An 18,291-nucleotide genomic window follows, 5' to 3' on the forward strand; every position below is an offset into this window, starting at 1 on the left:
GGAATTAAGGAGGCTGAGGGTTTTCCTTCTTCCCAACGTTGATTTTTCCATGCGTTTTGGGGGGGTTCCCTAGGCAAAGACAGCATGGCAGCAGCAGCACCGTTTCTGATGGGCACATGTGCGGGGGGGACACTAGCGCGGCCTCGCACTGTCTGCCTTGCAGGGCTGTCGTTTTGATCTGCTGACCCGCCTCGTGCAGCGCTCATCATCTCCAGGCTTCGTGCCGCAGCCACACAGAAAACCCCATCTGCTCCACTTAATGATTTCTGTTTGATGAATTTTTCTGTATTCATAAAGGGAGATGCTGTCACCAGGGACAGCCTCCAGCACACCCACCCCTGCAATCTTTATCAAGCTCCCAGCCATAATCACTCAGGCTTGGCTCCTAATATAGCACAAGCCCTGCAGAATCGGGGCTTCACTTGCAGCCGGCTTCTGATTCCTTCATAAACTGTAATTCTGATGCTGCGGGTTTAATTAAGTACATGGCAGTTAATCAGCCACCGAAAACAGGGGCCTCTGCTGGGGAATCACCTGCGTGAGAGCAGGCCAGGCGCAGAGGGGCTCCCTTGAAACTCCAGCGCTCAGGCTTCTGTGGCAGAACCCAAAGAAAGTTATCAAATAAAATCCGTTTGCTCGTGGCTGTACTGTGACAGCTTTGTTAGTCCTAACAGATGACAAGGATTATTCAATCAATATAGATTTACCCTGAGAGTTTTGCTGTTTTCAGGTACCTCCAGGAAAATGACAGCCATTAAATATGTACAAAGGCTGGTCCGGGGCCTATGGCCCCTAGCTTTAAGCTGCTGCCTTTTCTGAGTTATGTCAGGATCAATTTTTTCTAATAGATATCACTTATCCTACATGATAATCAGCCTATCATAGCCCATTGATTACATGACAGCCTGATTTAGGTCTGGTCTAGAAGATAAGAAACCCAGGGAACTCTCCTGCCCGGCTGCTTGGGGCATTAAAATCTTGGTTCAGAACTTTCCCCTCAAGTTTTACGCGCTTGGAAGCCACGGGAGGAGTTTTGCTCAGTTCCCCTCTCCAGTCCATCACCCTCAGTCCCACATCACACCCCAGAACAAGAGAGAGCCATGGCTGGAGGCTTGGCTGCACTGCGCTCCTGTGGCATGGCTTATGGCAGGGCAGGATGGGGCTGTCCTCGTGCCATGCTGTCCTCGTGTCACTCCAGTGAGGGCCAGCACTGCATGTCGCCAGTAAAGCTCCACTGGGCTCCATCATCTCATGTATTTGAAGATCCAGAGTTTGGGATCTGAGTCAGGTGGGGTGTAGGCGTGATGAGAGACTTGCAGGACTGTAGGCACTGCTGCTGTTACAAGCCAAGTGTGAGATGGCACGGTAGTTTTCTCTGACTCCAGGCATCGTTTTTATTTCTTTTAACTGTGGTTCCTTGAGATATCTGACCATTAGTACTGCCTTGCATGTCGTGTGCTGGGGAGGAGGGTCTCTTTTTCAAAAAAGGCCTAAGAAAGTCAGTTGTGTCTGAAATATCGAGAAAGCCATTCCAGAGCTCTTAGCAGAATGAGATCACTGGGTGCATGCTGGCGAAAGCTACGGAGGTACCCTCCTTAGCTTATTTGTGAGACTGCTGGAAGGGATCCTTTAAATTATCATCTATTTGTACGCATGTTTGTACTTCCCATCAGGGTTGGAATTAGTCTTGTATACGTCCTTCTTATATAGAGCAGTCTCCTGTATTTGTGTTTGTGGATCATGCTGGAAGTCTTACAAGACTTGGCAGAATTCTTCAGGTAGATACAGCTAAACATGTGATAGTGTTTTTCCTTGTTTCATTCTGCAAAATCACATATACACATCTGAAACTACAGCAAGCAGCGCTGCTTTTTTCAGTAAGTGATTGCTATGGTTGCCACATGGCAGCGATACGAGTCCCAAACGAGAGGCAAAGTGTCTGTATATATAATGTCTTATAAAATGTGGTTTACTCTATGAAATTTGCTGAGAAAGATATAACATAATATGAAAAAGTTTCAGCTCATGAACGTACATGCATTTGGAGGTTTTCTTGGTCAAATAGACTATTTCACCACCCAGTAATACTTTGCTTCTAACTTACTTAACGTAAACAGAAGTAGACACAAACTACGAATACAGCAATTTAGGTTCTGCCTTTTCTGTTTCATTTGGGATGTGATATGCTACAGTTGTCCTTCAATGTGCTGTAAAAACTCGATTTTCCTGTGTAGGGCTTTGTACTCTTGATTTTTCAAAGTGAACCACAAAAGCAGTACCATGTGCATTTCAGATATTTCTGGCTACGAAGTCTCGAGACGTAGTGAGATAGCATAGCAATCTTCTACTTCCTGACCACGTTAAAAAAATAGAGAGAGACCCGTCTCCTTTGCTTATATTTCAGTATGCTTCTGTTAAGATTTCTACCTCATCGTTCGTTCAGATTCCAAACTGACAGTACAGTAATTTTCAGAGCAAAATAAAAAGTTTTATATCCAGATGTGTAGTTGAAATAGCTACCAGATCCATTTGTCATTATTGCTTTTTGTGTACAGTCTGGTCTTATATTCCTTCGTCTTTCAATCGGTGCTTTTAACCCAGGGTGCAATAATTCTCATTCTTCACTGACAATTTTATTATGACTATAGATCAAATATATATGGGAATTTCATTTAGGTTTTTTTAAAGATTTTTTTTCACCACAAAACAATTTGTAAACATAGCAGAGCTCTGATTTCAAAAAAGAGGAGGGTGAGCAGATTGATTTTACTATGTTAAAGAGCATGCTGGTGTTCACTGGGGAACCTCTGGTTTCTGTTTCAAGGCCCAGTTAACTGTATTTTTCTGTAGATTTTACCACCTTCTGTTATGTGTTTATTTTGAAATTATATAAAAAGAAAGGGGGGGGGGGGGAAGATCCAGGTGTTGGCGATTGCATCAGCATATGGGAGTAGATACAATTGTACTGTGTTAAACTATCAATATATAAGTAGAAATACTAAAGGAAAAGGATGCTACTATATGTTCTAACTATCAAACAAATCAAATCTATGTTTCATGTGAGAAAATACAATGAAGTCCCAATATTATGGGGAAAAAAGGCATTTTTGTTTCACTAAGGTGTACATGTTAAATAATCAAAGGATTCAACATGACAATATGGTTATAGATAGTTATCTTAAGTGCCTTCTGTGGTGAGGAACCAAAATTAAGAACTCGAACAAAACATGATACATGAAAGTGCAGGTTCTACAAACACTGGCTTGCTTATTAAAACTACTTTGATCCCTCGTTTCTTTGATATCCTAGGTCTTATAAAGAATTCACTTTCAGGGGTAAATATAGGTAGTTCAGAGAGACTTTATGACATACTGTACATACTGCTCTTCCAGAGACACTTTTTAATTACTTAAAGAAAAAAAAAATTCAAGAGAAAAATGCTGATAGAGTCACTATCTACTGATGTTCATTTCTAACTGCTGATTATCTTGGTGTAACTTATTTGAATAATGCTCTTCTTGGAAGCAGGTCAGGCTTGCGAATCTGAACAGATCTCCTAATGTTCCAGATTAGCAGGATGAGACCTGGGTTCACGCAGCACATGGGGTGTATGCTCGTCCCTAAAGGGATCACGTATTTGCTTGCTTCTCAGAAAATTATCCAGGCACCAGCCGGAAAAGCTGCATTTTTGCTGCTGTTCACTACCTTGGTTCCCCGAGCAGGACTGCAGGGAATTCTCAGAGAAGAGAAGAATCAATATTAATAACATTTATTCTCTTTTTCAAATCACTTTGAGACCCTGCTTTCTAGTCACTGAGGCTTCCGTGAGACTGGAGATAGTTCCAAACAAAATATACAATGCTATTTTCAAATTCACTGCTCCACTTTTTACCTTTATTCTTTAAACCTACTGGCAGTAAATATCCAGAGCAATGTTATAAATCCTGCAGAGATTTTTGTGTTTTAGAAGTATGGGTTCGGATCTTTGCTTTCCCGGGTAATGGGTAGATCCTGAGCCTGGTGCTGTGATGTGAGGCTGTGGGGAAAAAAGGGGTTTTGTGTGACTTTGAAATGTATTCTAAACACAACTAACGTGCACATGGCCTGAAGCTGGTTGCTGAAAATATGCTGTTGTCAGACCAAGGCTCCGATGCAAAATGCACTCATATTTTGACTTGCATTTTTTCAGCTTTGAAATATGACTGGACGCTCACTGTTTTGGGCAGTTGAAAAACCCCAAATTTTTGCTACATCAAGGGTAACCCCCAAAATTAATCTCTGCTACATAAGAATTTTTCAAATAGTAAAAAAAACTACCAACGAAATGGAAATTTGAAATCTCTACAGCATACACAACTGAAAATCTGAGCCATTTTTTTGGCTCAGTTTTGTTTATTTTATGGTTTCTCTTCTTTTTCAACGAGCCTCTTAGAACTAAAATCTTAAAACAACTTCAGATTCCAGGCAAAAGCATTTTTAATCATAAAAATGGATGCACTGTCAGGCAGCCTGTTACTATCAGAAAACTGTCATATTACCAGAGCTGGTTCATTCTGTAAATGGTACCATTTTATTCCTGAATGCTTTTTTCCTCCTCTTAACATAGGATCTTTATTGTTCTAATTGTCCTCTACCAGAATTAACAGTTGTGATAAATGAATATATTTAATTTAAATATATATATATATATATATATTAAGAAGCTATTAATGATCAGATACTGAGCACACTCTGGCAGTGGTTTCACGTTTCCAAGAATCAAATAGATCCCACAGTACGTGTTCACCTGTGGTTTCTCTACAAGGCAGAACTCTGATTCCTTTCCTGTAAATGCCATTTAGCGTCGGGGAGCTGAAAGGGGGTCTCTGGTGGCAGCAGCACACCTATGCCACCCAATTAAGCCGCTCTAACTCAGTCCATCCCTGTGCACCAGTGGCACATGGAGGGGTTCGGTGAGAGCACAAATCTCACAAACGCCTGGCGAGCCAGGTGTCTGCATGTCAGAGACCAGCTCCCAGCGACTGCAGTAGCTCTGTGAAATGCCCACACATGCAAATGTGTCCCTGTAGAAGATAATTAACTTTCACCTTAATCTGCGCTTGAAAAATAAGGTAGAAATATCGCCTCTGTCCTGGGTCCCTCCATGTCCTATTCACTGGGTCCTGCTGCCTTTCATTAATGACTGACTTGTCCAGTAACTGCTGCACTTTCCCCGATTTATTCGTCTAAGGGATAACTATGACTTAGCTTAGTAGTATTTTGAAATCTATGGTAAAATACTTATTTTTCAAAGTATTGTGAATCTGCAAATTACTTCTGTGATGAACCAATATTATCTAATGCAATTTCTGTAATAATTCAAGTTCATAATTTCCATATTCAAGGTCTTTAAAGCTAGTTAATGAAACTCTTTTGGGGATGATTTATGGATTTCCATTTAGATCTATGTAAATTTTTGTTATACTTCTTGCCATAATACTGTTAAGCAGGTGTCTGGTTCCCTCCTTAAATCATCCAATCTTTTGGTGGATAGCAGATGATAGACAGAAAAAAAGAGTTGTGAACTTAGAAAAGATTTTTTTTTAAATTATAGACTCTCCTTTCTCCATCTTCGGTATCTCATTGTGATCAAGAATTTAAGATCTCCCTTTGAAAGACTTTTATATTAATAAACCATTTCAGACATGTTTAACCACCTCACATATAACAGAATTCCTTCAGACCCAGAAGACATAAAGGTAATGTAATTTTCCTGGAGTTGTTATATCATCGTTTGGGTATTAATTGATACTTGAAAACACACGTAATTTGTCATTTCCAGATAGAGGGGAATCCAAAAAAGCCCTCCTGTAAACGCAGTTCTGTTTGGGGTAGGTCTTTGGAGTGTGCTTCATTCTTTTTTTCCTCTTATATTTAAGTGACTTAGATCAAACATTCAAGCACCGTCTGTAACTAATATTGTTTCCTGGTCTAAACAGATAATTGCCCTTCTGGATGTATAAAAGATGTCTCACGGAGCAAAGTGAAATATCATTAATAAAGGAGAATGATTTACTCACGAATTCTTCAAGAAGTAAGATTAATAAGCCATCCCCTGGTGTTAGATATAATCTTCAGATCTCTCTTCACTGCATGACTTATTTTTGCAACAACTGCACTATTCAATCATTAATCATTACACTTGGTGAGCAGTTTATCTGTGCTAATGTGCATGCTATACACAAACAACAAGTCTTTTACATTAGATGGAGGAGGAGGAGGAGGAAAAGGTAGGCTCTGCAGTGTGATGTGAATGAAGGAAAATGAGGCTGCCATATGATACATGTGTTTTCATTCCAGATACAGCAACTTCAGTTAGAGGCTTTCTCTTTCCTAATAAGAGCAAGACTGCATTTCAAGGGGGAGCAATGGTTGTAAGGGAGCAAGTGGCGTTGCTAAAAATACATCCACTGGCTTACCTATCCTTGTGTGAGTAGAGAAGGGGAGAGGCAGCTTTGGATTCTGCCCCCATGCTGATCAGGGGACCTGCATCACCCAGAGCAGTCAGGCTACGCTGCACAGAGCTGGGTGGGCTGACGGACCTTGAGAATAAAGCTGGTCTTCGCATGATGCAGGCCTCAGCGTAGCCCGCTCCAGAGAAGAACTGGAGAGGGGATGAGGGCTGTGGTTAGCAGCAGTTTGGTGCTTGTGGAGCCTGCATGGACCCTGTGGGTGCTGGCAGTCTGTACAAGGTGGGGCGTATAGCAGGACCTCTCCTCGTTTTTATTACCAGAAATGATGTGGCCATAAACTGCGCTTTTTACATGCCAGATGGTTTTGTCCGGAGAAACAGAGCTCAGCTCCATCAGGAGTGACAGCAGTGCGTGCCATCCCATCCACTTCGGTGTTTGTCTTCCAGCAGCACATTCCTCTCGCTTCCGCTTTGTCTCCAAAAAGCTGACTTCCCAGACAACTGACAATCTAAAGCAGTGAAACTGTCATCAAAGAGGAGGAAACTCGTGAGTTCGGGCTGTAATACTTCTCTGAGACCCGGACCCATAACTTTAGTAAAAGAAAAAAGATCATTAGCTTCGTGCAATCTGATAGAAATGCAAAATTCATCTGTTAGTTAAAAACGCAAGTTTTCATACGCAGGTATCCACCGCTACCCCCAGATACACAGGTCAATTGTTTTTCCTGTTTCTTCCAAATAGCAGAATAACATTTTGTTATTTTTCTTAGCATGGATGCTGGCAGACATCAGGCGGTTCCATTACGGCCCTGTGCTTGCAAAGATCAATAAAATACTCATAAGGAGGAGCTGGTTTCCTCCTTGCTGGCATTCTCTAACAGAAAAGTAAGCGAGGGAGGATGCAGCAGGGAAGGCCAAAGCTAGGCTCGAGCAAGCCATTTGTTACACGGGCAGTCCCTTGCTGGTGGGAGATAGTGGTGTTTGTTTGGTGACACTTCTCTGCCCCTGCAAAGCCATCTAGTGAGAGCTCAGGGCTCCTGTACTGGGGGAGGACGGTCTGATGGCCACCTTGAGAGTTGGAGGGAAAGTAGAAACATGTGGCGCTAAGTGCTTGTTAACATTTTAGGGAGATAGCATGAAACAGGGAGGGGAAAAATTAAACATGCTCTTGTATTTCCTCGTTACATTATTTGAAGTAATTGAAAGTGTTCCATTGATCTTATTTATTCCAGTGGAGAACTTGGTGTTCAAAACGTTTTTGTTCGTGCCAACATCCTTGTAGAGAGAATCTGTCCTAATGACTGGATATTGTTTAGTGACTGAAAGGAAATTTTGTAATAATTGTTGCCTTAAAGTCCGGGCTGGCCTTTCAGGAAGAATCTCCGAGTGCTGTATAAATGTTAATTGATACGGTAGCATTCTCCTTGTGCAATTAAAGCAGGGCACAGTGTGTACAGTGTGTAAGTAAATCTCAGCTGGGTCTGGGGGAAAACCCTCTTACATGCCAAGGTCCCATGCATGAGGAATTTTGAGCTATTTTTTATCTGCTGCTTCTTGGTGGGGACACATGCTGCTCCCATTGCTTCGGGGGGCTGCTCGGTCACCTTGCAAGCCCTTCGGAGCCAGCTCCTTCCTGCATGCAACCAGTGCTTTGTGGTGGGCAGAGCCAGAAACCTCTGGGAAACTGCTGCTGTGTGATGGGCAGCTCAGGCCCCAGCACCTGCCTCCTCCCAGGTGAGGTACCCAGGTAGTTAGTTACATTGAAGATGGTCACAGCATCCGTGCATTCAGGGGTGGTGCTGGTCCTCCTTCCGGCTAGCAGATGCAGTCACCAGGTGTCTGTCGTGTCGTGATTGTCCTGCTCCTACCAACAGCCCTGCAACGAGTGTGAGAATGAAGCATGCGCTGCTGCTCGGGCATGACTTTGCAACTGCAGAGAAGTGTGCCCCAGTTTTGATCAAGAGCCGCATTCAGATCCATAAGGTTTACGTTGGGTTCCCACAGTAATGCCAAACCCCTGTTTGTGAACGAGAGAATCCGAGTTTGGTTCGTATTTACAAACCACACTGTCATTACCACTGATGCAGTATCAGCTATGATAATTATCACTGTGCCTTCAGCTTCAACAGAGCAGACATTTGTCTGATCCGCGTGGAGGGGTGCCAAGTTGGCTTGTGGTATACTTGCTGAAATTAGATGGCTTTTTTCAGCTTGGATCGCACCAACACCCACTCATGTTAACTGTGAAGGAATTAGTGTGGTTAAAATGTCATTTCTGATGTTGTCTTATGAAATTTGAGTTCTGAATTATGAATTACAGTAATACGACTTCTGTTCCATTTAGTGACTCGGTGGAATGTAACGTTAAGATATTTTGACCTTTTTTGGCAATTGCAACTCGGGGAAGGTGGTAGCTGCAGATAAAATTAGAGGATACTCATGTTAACAAACTGAAAGTTGCGAAGTTTGGGTCTACTAAGTAAACTTTCCCTCTTCCAAGCTGCCTGCTGGTGGTCTACTTTGTGTTTCTGTTTTCTGCTTTTTTTCTTTCCCAATATGCTACCTAAAAATCCTTTCCCTTAATTTGCCTTGAGAAAACCCTCTTCACAAGGATTTTTTTTTTTGCTGTGGTTTAACTTCTATTCAGCTGGAGAAAAACAGAATATCTAATATTCAGAAGAGCTGTTTTCTCTAGTAAGATCAGTTCATGCACATGTGTGTCGATATTAGGGGTTTTTATAATCTTTAGTGCTGTTCTCTTTTCTTCTAACTGCAGCTTCTTGGGTGTTTTGACCAGAGTTTTTAGCAGGAGAGGAATTAAGCCAATTCTCCTGGAAATCCCACCTGGGATATTTTTCCATGTAATAGCCAGGGACCGAGTGCCACGGAGAAATCAAAGAGTCTGCTTTCCCTGTGTAATTCAGAATACCTCTCCAGGGCCACAGTTAGGGTTTGGAGGAAAAAAAGATCATCCTGATTGCATGCAATCTAGTGAAATAGGTTTGTTGGCCAATCGTTCTGGAAAGGTAGCTGTGTTTTTCTCAGTAAAGTCAGAATACAGATGTGAGGCACTGCCTCTCCCAGCCTAATCACCGGAGTGGTGCTCGCAGCTCCCTGCTCCAACGCCGAGTCTCGGGGAGCGTGAGTATATGCACTGCCGTGACCTCATGAGTTCCTTTTATAGTTCATTTCCATCACTGTCCTTTATGCTGGTCTCCGTGGGATTGCAGAGCAGACCCAGCCCGCGAAGCACAGGAAGGGCAGGATCTCCCTGGTGGGGCTGTTACGGCTGCACGTGAGCAAAGCCCCTTAATGATTCAGAGAGCTTCGCCTGGGCTCCCAGCTGGAGAAAAATTCACCCCGCAAATAAAGAGCGCTGAGCAGTACAGCCCGCAGGAATGCACCGAGCCACTCGGTTACACTGAGCATGAGTTGGAGAGCTGCTTGCTGTGGGTGGCACATGGCACTGCGGACGTGGGGGGTCAGAAAAGTGGGGTCTGGGTTTTGGTAGAGGGTAAACTTGCAGGTGACAGCAGGCATTGGTCTGGTTAACACGGAAAGCAAACACATCGGGTATCCTGTGGAAAATAGAGCCGTGTCCTAGAGCTGACATCGATCACTGGAACAGATTGATGTTTTTCAATAAGGAAATGAATGAAGATAGCGTTTCTTGCCAAAAAGATGTTTCTGCTGGAAATGGCGGTTACTGGCAAATTTTTTGTTTTCATTGAAAACCCCAAGACTGAAAATTGATTTCCAGCCTGTCAGATAAAACAGAAACTTTTTATAGGAAAAACTTTTGCAAAAGGATTGTTCTCATTAATTTCTTTTGGGAGAACGCACAACATTTTCAGATCAACGCAGCAGTTTTTCAGGGAGGCATTTCTACCTGTATTCTGTGTCCAGGTAGAGTGTGGCCTTTTGTTATTGGGATAATCATGATCCCGGTGTCTCTTTTAGGACGTGCTGGCCAGGAGATGGGGTCTCAGATTGCCAACGTGAATGTTTTGGAAGTGCCGAGGCTCCGTTGTGTGAAACCTCAGCAAGTTAACTTTGCTGTTGTTCCTCCAGATTCATGAAGTGTAACGGGCCATGAATCGGTAATTCTCATTCACAAAAGGAGTTGTTGTATATATTTAAGTCTTCCTAGCACTACTGTAAGGAGCCATGCCTATTAAGCTTTCTAAACTAGTTAAACTAGGTCAGAGTGAGGGAAAACTGTACCAACATTATGATTAAAAGGCACCAGTATAACGATCCTAGATAGCATTGTCGGCTTTGTTTCCATGAGTCACTGTCTAACAATATAGTTATTTTAGCTGTGTGACTTCTTAAAAAAAAAAACTTTGTCCTCATCTCTACAAAAAAATTGCCAGCCCTCTCTTTCCCCTTTCCTACTAGATTATATGCTATTGTAGGTTTGCTAGATAATAATTGTGCATGTTTTAATTTTGTTCTGCCTCTTTTTGCCCCTTATTTGAATTACTAATGTCCCTCCAATTTCCTCCGAAGGGTCTGCGTGCCCACTGGCAAGGCCCTCAGCCTTTACCAAAAGCAAAAGGGCAGCTTCCCTGAAATGATGCCAGGAAAACGTTTGCCTGTTTTGTTTTCTTTTTTTTTTTTTTTTTGCATTGGGTCGATTTTTTTCCCCCTTTCTGATGGGGGAAGGGGGTGAAGGAAGCACCCAGGATTTTACGATTGGCCCTAATCGGCTTTCCTAACAATGAAAGAGGCCCTATTGCATGAATATTAAATTTTGATGAAGCATTTTTTTTTTTTTTGGCAGCTGTAGATTTGAGACAGCTTGGTTACCAGAACTCCTCCACTCTGTGTCAGCTCTGTGAGATACTGAATATTATAATTTCTATATTTGCTACTCAGATGTCATTTAATATTAATATGCAAAATACTTGCTCCCTTTAAAAATAATGTTCTTATTGTATGATTTATTTGATGTGGAGCTTGGAGTTTTGTCTTTTCTCACATAAAATAAAGCACCTTTCAGAGGGAGATGATCTGCTTCTGTACATGTGGCATACAATGTCAACATCCTTCCTGTCATTCTCAGACTCAGTGAGCAGTGAAGCAAACATCAGGCACTGCCTGCGTGGAGAGCAGTGGGAAACTATTGAGTTTTTGTTTTCAGAGATGTGCACCATGAACCTGAAACATGCGAGGATTTTCAGCTGCTGCAAAAAAATTCATCGTCGTTCTCCTGCGACTCCCGAATTCTTCTGCTTTGATCTGTAATTTTTGCCCCTCAAATTTGGATCGTGTGCCCGCAGTCCTTGTGTTTGCAAAAAAAATGCAGGGTCAAACTGCTGGTATCATGCCTGCCGTTGGCGTTTTGTTTTTCACATATTGGCTCGAGACAGGACTTGCTTTTTATATGCTTCAAATCTCTGGGTCTAATACTGTAAACACTTACATACCACGTTGCTTAATTGTAACCATCTCCATAATCCCATGATGGATTTGATGAAACTGCTCACACAAATAAACACTGGTGTGGATGTATAAATGTTAATGTTATCCCACTTCCACTAAAACTAGTGCAAAAATCTCATCCTCTTCACAGACAGCCAAGTTGTTGTTCTAAAAGATACACGCAATTGAAGTTTCACTGGGAATCGATTTAGTTTAGAGCGCTGCTTTTCTTGCAGGGGCTCTCTGAAGCCAAGTGAAATCTGCCGAGGGCTGGGTGGGAGTGAATAGCTCCAGCCTGACTTTGAGTGTTTGGAAAAAGTGGGCTTTCTGGAGGAATTGGAGGAATCTGGAGGAATCTGGACTGACTAGATAATAACAAAACACAAGCATACTGCCAATTATAAGAATTTGAGTCTAGTGAAATGATCTGAATTTCTGCATTGCTAGAGGGGGCACTGAGGCACAGGGCAAGGTTAAGCAGCCGACTGTTCCTGAGGTCATCGGCTTCCCAAACCTGGGGATTATGTGGACAGTCTCCGAGCCTTTGAAATCCAGAACTTGTTATCTGCTATTGATAGTATTAAGCATATACCTTATTATTTATGTACATTTTGGAGGGCTTCCACGTTCTTATTGAAGCTTGGAAAGCAGAATTAGACAGTTTTTCCTAATAATTTGTTTGTGTTATGCATAGATGAATTATTTCAAAAGTACTTTTTTCATCCTTTCTTGATTCCTCTTGTTGGATATGAAACAAATGCCATTCAAGGAAAACTTGAGGTATTTGACTTCTAACTTTTCATACTGTTATTTGTAAAATGCACTTAAACATTTATGGATTAGTTACCTGAAATTGCTGCCATTTTGCCTAATGTTGATGAATCAGATTCTCACTTTAAAAAAGAAAAAAAAAGAAAAAAGAGGAACAGGGTAAAGGCCTCAGGATAGAATTTGAAGGTTTTAAATATCCTTGTGGACTATTATGAAGCTTGAGATTCACATTGATAGTTTTCATTGACATTTACAAGTGTTGTGTGTGTTTATTTCAAGCCAAAGTATGATTTCTTGTAATATAGCAGCCAATGGCTTTTTTTTTTCCTTACTTGGATACATTTTCCACTTGTTTCCTTTTAATATATCATTATGCCAGGAAATTCGAAACTCTTATTTGTTAACAGAGAATACAAACCCTAAATGTGTTCTTGATGTTTTAGGTTTTTATTATTATTATTTGGAAACCATACAAAAATTATGTCCAGCACTGTTATAATCCAAGGGAACACATTGGATTTAACAACGCAAATTACACATTTGGGGAAGGATTCATCATTATTCCCTACAGGAAGTGTTCAGAATTATGGGACTGTCGCTGTGCAACTCCATGGGCAAGGGGAATAAAGAAGGCAAATTTATGCTAAAGTAATGCTGGTTTTGTTGGTTCATTCGCTAGTAATCTGCTTCCAAAGTGAGTTCAGGGCTAAATCGGTGGTGTGAGGGAACAGCTATCTGGATAATTGTCTAAGGTCTACTATGTTGCATCAAGTTTTTGCAAAGTCTCAGCCAGCTGTGACATACCCTATTTGTAAGGCTTTACATGAAGGCTGTGAGCCAGTGAAGTTCCAGTCTGGAAGAGAAGATAGAAGCAAGAGAAATAAGATCTGTAAGCAAAGCAAGCAATGCCCCATGGCTGTCATGGGAAGCCCGTTTCTTGCAGAGGCAGAGAGTTTGATTTTGGAGGTAAGGAGAGAGAAATGGAAGGAAAGAGAAAGGAACTGAACTGAGAGGGACAAAAGGGGAAAAGAGAAGAAGGAAAGCAGGCATGGCATGAAGTCTGGGTGAGGAGTTCTTGTACACTTGGCACTGTTGTCCATAAGTCGTAGTTGACTGAATCCACCACAGCAGCAGTTATTTAAACCAGCAAGGTGTTGTAGTCAGGTAGGTCCAGCTGAAGGACCAGGCTTATTCTAGAACAGACTTACTGGAAGACAAACAAGGTTTTAGCCCCTTCTTCCTCTCCCGTTGCCAGTTCTTGGTGTGGCACGTGTTCCCACTGCGTGTGGTCAGGGTGCGTAGCTGTGTAGCCACCTACTCCTCCTACATTTGGAACAGCTTTATGTCCACTCCTGCTAGCTCGTAATAATTGTCAGCCTCTTTCTAGACCTAAAAAAGGCTCAGAAAAGGCCTCTCTCTCCACCCGTTATTGTACTGGGTGCTGTACCAGCATTTTCCCAGGAACTACTCTCCCTGACCCTGGTGAGCTGTAGGAAGGGAGAAGCTTGGTGGAGGCAGTGCAAGGCAAGGGAAGCCCACATAACCTGTGGAAAACCATTGCCTGAATGTCCTTGCTCTGGTTGACAGGCTTTTTTTTTTTTTTTTTTTAACCCATACTGTGAAAAAGTTGTCTGTTAATTGCTTTTGATTTCAAATGCAAAGGGAAGTGAAAGGGAACATGATTATCTGTACTTGTGGTTGGTGAGCAGAGCTACGGGAAAACTAACATCCAGGCTCTCAGAGGAAATTTGTGGCCAGTCCAAGAATCAAACACAAGTCCCAAATCCCCAGTTGCTGCTTTAACCACAAGAATGCTGTCATTCTACAGATACTCTCTAAATATACAGTCATAGGATGTTTATTTTAAATTCCAAAGCATCCCTCTTTGAAAGACCTCATTGTCCTTTGCAAATATTTAGGGATCCTAAATACTCCTTAGGAATTTCTAGTGTAAGGGAGACTCAGTCAGTTCTATAAATTCAGTGCCCTAATCACGTATTCTTGTTTTTTAAAATTTTTTTTTTTGCACATGAGAAAACTTACAAACGCATGACCGTGTGAAGCCTTTTAGATGTATGTGTCTGATCCTGGTAGCTGACTACACTAGTTAGCCATGCATGACTGCACTCCAAAAGTGCATACAACATCATCTCCACTTTTCTCCAACCCTACAGGAAAAGTTACTAATTTTTTAACATTCTTCAGTTTGCTCCAAGTGCAGTTGGTGAGATAAGGATCTGTAAATGTGTACCGTGCTTCCCACCCTATGCAGTATCATAAGTTAAAGTCATTAAAAAAACATATTTGCTTGCATTTATTGAACTTGACAAGCAAACTATAGTGAGAGAACAAAAAATGCCAATTGGTATTTGGATCTGAGCTTGCCCGCATGAATGATATAAATCTGCTCTTACTAGCTGCCAGTTCACAGGGTGGAAAGACTCCTCCAAAGCACGTTCTGTGAAGAGCTGCATAAAGGGCAGTTACTTGTCTTATTCCCAAAAGATACAACCATGTTCTGTTTGTGTTCAGACTGAAGCAAACATTACCTCTCTCTGTGAGCTGGTGGGGCTGCACCCGGGGTAGTGAGCTCAGTCGTCTCCCCGTCCCGCCTTCCCGTCCCCGTTCAGGAGTGATGTGGAGTGGAGGAACTGTAAAGGACTACCATGATGGACCAGGGCGTGGAGTATGTGACCTGCAAGAAGTGGCCAAAATCTCCTCAGCAGGGTAGAAAACGTAGCAAAAGGTCAGCAGTTAAAAATGACGTGAATTGGGAGGTTCTGGTTGGATGTTAGGAGACTTACTTCTCTCTTGTTTCTCAACGGTGAGACAAAGCCATGGCTGACCTAACGTAGTGCTGGGCGATAGCTGGGCTTTGAGTGGGGAATTGGACCTGAGACCTCCAGAGGTCTCTTCCACCCAGTGTTTCTTTGATTCTGTTACAGAGCATGAATATTCATTTCATTGACTGCTTTTCCTAATTTATGTTCTGAGTTTTTAGTGCAGTTTTGCTCAGGGCCAGATTCTACTGCTGCTATGTTAAGAAATTATTTTAATCCCCTGTAATCAATACAACTGGTTTTGGCACGCAGGTCTGGACTGCAAAGCAGCAGATATCTGGATTGCAAATCCTAAATGGGTTTGACTTTTATTTACTTATTTATTTTGTAAAACACCTGACATGCTTAGTTAATGAGCTAATAAGAAAATTACTACAGGTAAAGGAGTTTGATGAAAATTGATCATGTCATCTTTTAAAATTCATATACTGCTTTCCTTTCTTCAAACACATAGTAAGAAAGTGATAGTTGTGCATGTGATTTATCGCCTCTTAACTGCTTCTTGTGACCTTTTATTTAAGTAACGTGATTGAAATCTCACTTCGTTAACTTTAATTGATATTGAAAGAAAATTTATTTTTGCAAAAGCCAGGCAGATTGATGTGAATTTGCACTCTGCTAAGTTTACTTTCTGGCATTGTCTTGAAACCTGTACAAAAGCTCTGTATGTGGTGGAAAGCACCGAGTCTCTGTTTTTATTCTATATTTGCTGTGCTTAAATGTGTTACTAAAAACTGTTCAAAATAAACTGAAAAATGATAGTATGGCCATTAGGGATGAAAGGCCCTTTGAAATACTCCATTTGGTAATGAAGCACATTGGTAACGTGCTGCTTCTTTTGTGCTTGATTCAGAATTGAAAGGGATAATCAACTTTGGGTAGTGATTATTATTCCAAACATTTTAAACTATCCAATAAAACCGTTTCTCTTATCAAACTAGAGAGTAAATTAGAGCTTTCAAGTACCGAGATTCACCAATATATAAGGTGGTATTAAGTGCACCATCAAAAGCAGAACTAAGTTAATAGCAAATCTAAAGGGATGTTTTATCATGGTTTAATTAGACAGTAGAAATTATGGCTAGAAAGAACACCATGTCTTTAAAAGCAGGAAAGTCCTTTTTTTTCCTTTTTTTTTTTTTTTTTCCCTGAAATGGATAGCATTTGGTTAAATAGTGTTGCCTGACACTAGGTTTCATTAGGTGTAAATGACATTGCAGAGCCTCAGGCTTTGGAGTGGCTTGAGGAAGTACAGGAAGGGTATTTTTCTTTCACCTGTCACCACTTATTTTCCTGAGCTACTGGCCAGTAGCCTGGCATTTTTAGCTAATGGGAATTAAATAATACAGCTGTAATACAAATGTTGCTTCTTGTTGCTTGATCCTATGTGGTAGTCATTAAAGTTTAAATAAAATCTGGAAAGAGAGCCATATTTAAAATGGTTAAGGACCCTCAGCTAACTTTGGATTTTTATGGCCTTCTCATTATAGCTATTATACACTAACACAACCACTAATGAAAGGCTTGGAAACTTTGAGTGGGATGAGGCTCATTTCAGGCAGGAGGAGGAAGTAACCGTCTGCTCGGAAATAGCTGCCCGTGCCAGCCCAGCACAGACCCGCCTGTGTGTCTGCTTACTTTGCTAAATTAATTTACGGCTCAGCTCACCTCGGCTCCGCGCTGGGTCGCTCCCTTGTCGCCGGTGGGAGCCCCGTACAGCCTGTCCACTGGGGTTTGCTGCGGGGTTTGCTTACGGGTCCCAGCCCTCCAGGACACCAGGCGGCTGTAGGGTCACTGGCTGAACCCTTCCTCGCCGAGTTCCTCCTTTATGGTGATGCTATTCATACCACCTCTCCATCAGGTTTTGGTATTCTTTCCCTGCAAAAAATGCCACTCACTAGAACACCTTTTGATTCTCAGATGTATTTATTTGTTCACTTTAGGAAAGTTGCACACCCAGCGATAATAATCATTGCTATTCCGAGTGAGAAATTTTCTTTTGCTCCCCAGGAGGCAGCAATCAGCTCTCGCGAGGCATTGTGCAACTTGTTTCCAAGTGCAAAACAACCCTGCCTGCGTTCTCAGGCTTTTAGCATCGTGTCTTTCTGGGCACCTGTATTTATATTTCTGCACCTCAGCATGCCCTCGGAGGCTCGTGCTGCTGCCTTCTGCTGGGCTGAGAGGAGCCATGCCACTGCGCTGGGCCTCCATCTCCCATCTGTCTGAGGCATCGCCATGCCTGCCTCCCCCGTTAAGCTTTGCTGCAACATCAATAATCTTCAAAGTGCTTTTATATGAGCATTTGATTCTAATATTTCTTCCTTCCTCTGTATGTTTTATTCAGGCCGAACTTACAGCCAGTGGAGTGGAGGTTTCTTTGTCGTGACTGTTCCCTATCGTGATCTGAGAGGTCTGTTGTGATAGCTCAAGAAACTTTTATTTTCAGTAATTACACCATTACAGGTTTCATCAGCCATTTTGACTACTAATTGAGCTGCAGTATGGATTATTGCCTTCTTAGTAACACGAGCAGTTCTCAAAAACACACAGCCTGAGGCAGAGCCTCGTTATGGAAGACTTCAGGCCAGTTTGTCTAAAAGCTATAAGGAACTGGAAATAAGACCCTATACTGGGAAATATAGAATGACCTCGTGTGTAGGCATAAAGTCCTGCTTCCTTTAGGAACATGACCTATCTGTAGGTATTTTGCTGCTCATACACCACCGGTTATATGTCAGGAAAGAATCCACTATTCGATGTTCCACCAGTGCGAGGCAGCCTTGTGGTCAGTCAGAATGTTTA

This window comes from Cygnus olor, chromosome 12, assembly GCF_009769625.2.
Source record: "Cygnus olor isolate bCygOlo1 chromosome 12, bCygOlo1.pri.v2, whole genome shotgun sequence".
NCBI classification, from domain to species: domain Eukaryota; kingdom Metazoa; phylum Chordata; class Aves; order Anseriformes; family Anatidae; genus Cygnus; species Cygnus olor.